This window comes from Pundamilia nyererei, unplaced genomic scaffold, assembly GCF_000239375.1.
Source record: "Pundamilia nyererei isolate P.nyererei 1_Seehausen unplaced genomic scaffold, PunNye1.0 scaffold00120, whole genome shotgun sequence".
Taxonomy (NCBI): Eukaryota; Metazoa; Chordata; class Actinopteri; order Cichliformes; family Cichlidae; genus Pundamilia; species Pundamilia nyererei.
In genome coordinates this window covers 173642-177861 of record NW_005187521.1, presented here as the reverse complement: position 1 = coordinate 177861, position 4220 = coordinate 173642, and the positions used below count along the sequence as shown (strand labels likewise).

The 4220-nt window shown below is 41.5% G+C and overlaps 2 protein-coding genes across 3 annotated transcripts in view; one reads left to right on the top strand and one right to left on the bottom strand.

Moving 5' to 3' along the window:
• Window positions 1-4220, top strand: part of cdh23 (cadherin-related 23) — a 194363-nt gene that overhangs the window by 171160 nt on the left and 18983 nt on the right. The window lies entirely within an intron of this gene.
• The window catches only part of vsir (V-set immunoregulatory receptor), a 12037-nt gene that overhangs the window by 7363 nt on the left and 454 nt on the right, over window positions 1-4220 (bottom strand). The gene's annotated exons all lie outside the window — the stretch shown is intronic.

Below are 4220 nucleotides of genomic sequence, written 5' to 3'. Positions count from 1 at the left end.
TGTGTGTGTGTGTGTGTGTGTGTGTGTGTGTGTGTGTGTGTGTGTGTGTGTGTGTGTGTGTCCATATCTCTGTTTGGGAAAGTCAGGGTGGAGTCTCAGTCAATGCCAGAATTTGGGGAGTGGACTTCCTTCCTGAGTTATCCCAGCACATAAACACTTCCACTCCCCGTTTCTTGCTCATTATTCCACAAAGCCAAACTTCAGATGTTGCAAACTTCGTGTTTCTTTATGTGATAAAAACCTCGAGCAGGTTGGACCACTACCCACAATGCCAGTAATTATAGCGTTGGAGATGACTGTCCCTGCTGATTTATGCTCACTATTAATGTTGGGGATTAACCTGTAAATCAGAGTCTTGATTAAACTATTTAAATGTGTATAAAATGCCAGTCATTATTTCCTAGCACATCTTTACTGTATTTGTCTACACAACTATTTAAAAAACCCCTAAAGATCAGCTTTCCTACAATATGAGGCAATACATTAACCAGTTTACACATTACTTACACAATTACTTGATCATTCAAACAGTGGGGGATTAACTTTGTTGTGCCTGCCGCATTACAGCCATATCCCAAACTTTAAAAGCTTTGGTCCTAACTCTTTGTGTTTGCACAGATTCATTTTAACTTGTTCTGCTGACCTGCTTGTTGCGGTGCGTTCTCTATTAATAGTTTTCTTAGAGAGCTACTGCTTCGTTTAAAGTCTTTTCCCCTGCTAGTTATGAAAAAAATAAGCTGACAAGCTTCATCAAAGAAAGAAAAGTAATTTAAAAGCTCCCATCTTTTATTAGTTCAGTTATGTTGTTCTATGTAGCTGTATAATTTAGATAGTTAAATCTCCAAAGTAACTACCCATGTTTTTGTGAATCACTGAAAGCACTTCCACATGCATCTAAGCCTGCAGAAACTTTTGCTTTGAATGTGATTAGAGTGGATTTAACTACTTGCTGGCTCTTACTGGCAGTGCTACTTATTTGTAAGGGGAAGCTGCACCGTGCAAACAAGCCAGAATTAATAAGCACACAAGTGTTTTTGTCTAAATATTAACAGAATCAGCTGCTGTTAAATACAGCAGAACAGTCGATCACCTTTCCTCTTTCATTGGCTGGCACATTTGTTTGCACAGTATGTGTGCATCCTATGTGTGTGTGTGTGTGTGTGTGTGTGTGTGTGTGTGTGTGTGTGTGTGTGTGTGTGTAACACAATGTTAGGTCGATGCCATAATTCTGTATTCGGGGCTGAACTCTACTGGAGCCATTGTGTGTTAGGAAAAGCAATAGGAAGACCTGGGATGGTGATTAAAGTGAAACTTTTATCCCCCCCCACTGTTCATGGCTTCCTAGTGGAACAATAGGAGAGGAAGCCCTTCGCCTCTCCTGTTTCACACCCACCCTACCTTCCTCTTCTCCTAATTTCATTTTGACAGCTCTTTAAGCTTTCTGTAGACCTATTTCACAGAAGTGATGCATATCGAAGGCGAGAGTAAAGACAGCATTTTTTTCGGTAAATATAGCTAAATGTTAACTAATTGCTGGGGGAACAGCTTGGAAGAGCTAATGTGCACACAAATTTCTTACCGACAACGCTGTGATCTTTAAATAGGTATTCAAAGGAAATGAATATGATTTTTTTTTAGCATGCCAAGTGGGTGGCGTTTGCAGTGTCGGTACTACCTGAGCTGTCTCGATGTGGTTTCCAAACCAACAAGCTATGCCATGTGTCTGGAACAGTCAGATTTTCTCTTGCATGTATACAACAGACGTGTTTTTGGCTCAATTATACATATAAGTTTCCTCCTCTGATCTCTGTTCTCAGAATCCTGATAGCCCCCGAGGGCCCAGAAACAGGCCCTCCTTTGTATTAAGGCAGAATGCCACCTGTTTAGGACATGTTGCCACTGACAGCTTTCTTTCGTTCAGACATGGATGATAGTCTGTGCTGATTAAACATATATTAACCCTGCTAAAATTTCCCCACCTTTGACGTCTTGAATAACCCTGTGGTGAGGCTGCACGGTGATATTACCTCATGGTACAGAAGCTGCTGAACCCTTCAGATAAATCTGGTTTTCTCAAACTGCATTAATCCTCTACTTGCAAGTGTTGTTTCCCAACACATATCCTGCCCTTTTCACACCCACTGTAATGGTAATGATGATCAAACCCATTACAGGGTGTTAGTGAAAGCAGCAGGAGACGAGCTCCTCTCTAAAGTAAGAGAGTTTCAGTTAAAGCCCCTGGCATGAAATGGCAAACAGATGCACCTTTTCAGCAACAGGAAGCCTTTTAAATATGTTGCTCTACACTCTACATTGTCACAAAGGGAAGTGGTTATGGGTCACAGCTGCAGGTCAACGTTTAGAGATTTACATTTTCTTATAATAATCTGATGTGCCCCTTGGTACTTTGTAAACTAAATTTGTGGCAGCATTTTCCAAAATAACGTGTGCACTTTGTGTGTTTAATTTGTCTTCCTCTTTCTTTTCTTCTTGACATAATAAATGGCATGTAAACGGTTGTGTAATGACAGCTTTGTGAGAAGTTTTACAACACGATTGCACGATTATTTCCTCACTTTAAAAATGAAGGTGGCCTCTCATTTCAGACGTGGAAATGAGCAGACGTGGGCCTTTCTGTCTTTTCAAAAATGGTAAAAATCCAGGGATTACATCATTTTTAAAAACTGACTTCATTATTATAAACTAACTTCCTCTTTTTACTTTGACCTTGCCTTCCTGTTTTTCACTACATCGTCCAGTGTTAAACCTTTTCTGGCACAGTTAAATGTCTTCATATCTCAGGTCGCATTAGGTTGAAAGCAGAGTCAAGGTTCCACCAACAGTGGTCATCACTGTGTCCTCGAGCTGTTCAGAGAAACACCCTTGCGAGAGAAAACCCCTTGCTAGCAGCATGAAGGCCGCTGCTTTTGGTGACTCATATTATGATTTTACTACAAATGCACAGACCTTTCAAAATCTGATGACCAGAAAAATTTCAAGCCGAAGACGGGGCCTCCCCCTCCCCATCTTCAGCTTATTGCTGCATAGGTAAAGATTTGCCCATCTGGCACATGTGACCAAGCACAATCCCTGCCACAACACGAGCAGAAAAGGAGGCAGAGAAAGAATGAGTAATTTTATTTTTACTCACTGGTTGGAAAATTGGCACCGTTTGGTTCCAGTTTTTTTTATGGGGAAGACACCCACTGCTGGCAGTGGCAAAAACAGCTGTTTTCATCATAAGCTGAAAGGAAGGAAACGTCCCAACAAGGAAGACATAACAAGACTGAAAGGAGGAAACTGTCTTAAACGATACGGATTTCATTGTGCTGCATAAACAATTCAGAAACATATCAAATGGTATGTCTGAGTCACTGAATGTTTTGGCTTTATACCTGAATCCCCACAAGCAACTGCTCTAGAAACGCTTTGATTTGTATAGAGTTCGCTTAAAGTTTAAGTAAAACATTACATTCGCTTTTGGGTGAGCTTATTTAAATCCTAAAGGCGAAAGCTGATAACCTCTCCCGAGTTTTTAAGCGGCGTTTGAAGTGAAGGACCCTACACCCCGGAGGCGACAGCTGCATCTCTTCTCTCCTCCGCCGTCAGTTGCCTAAACTTCAGCCAATCCCAAATTCCCTTTTATAAAATAAATAAATGAAGTGTGGGTATGATCGCAGCTCCCAGCTGAATCCCCAATAAATTCCAAGAAAACAGAAACCTACGGACGTCTTAAAAAGATAAACTATGTGCAGTTCTTGCGCTGCACGGCACAAGGAAGTCTTTTCCTCAACTTCTTTCAGAGGATCAACTTCTTGCGTTTTTGCAGGCGCCTCTTTTCGTGTCCGCTGCATTTATTTTACAAGTTGTTTTGAAACCTGGGGGGGAAGGGGGGGGGGGTCTTCTGATCTCGTCAAGCTCAAAGTCGCTGACTTTAAGGTGGATTTACACTCCACAGGGCTGCATCCATGGCGGGCGGTTTAAACAGCTCCACGCCAGATGTTCTGTCTCAAAACAGCAACAAACCAACTCAGTAAAAGTTGAGAGACACGCGAGATAAAATAACGGGCTTACAGTGTCGCTGCGTTCAAGTGCATGTCGTAAAAAGCTAACAGAGGTTAAAATATCAAAGTCAGAGTGTGCAGAGGGTTTACTGTCATTGGTACAGACACGTAAGACACAGCAAGTTGGCTGTTTTGTCCATCTAGATGCTTTATATA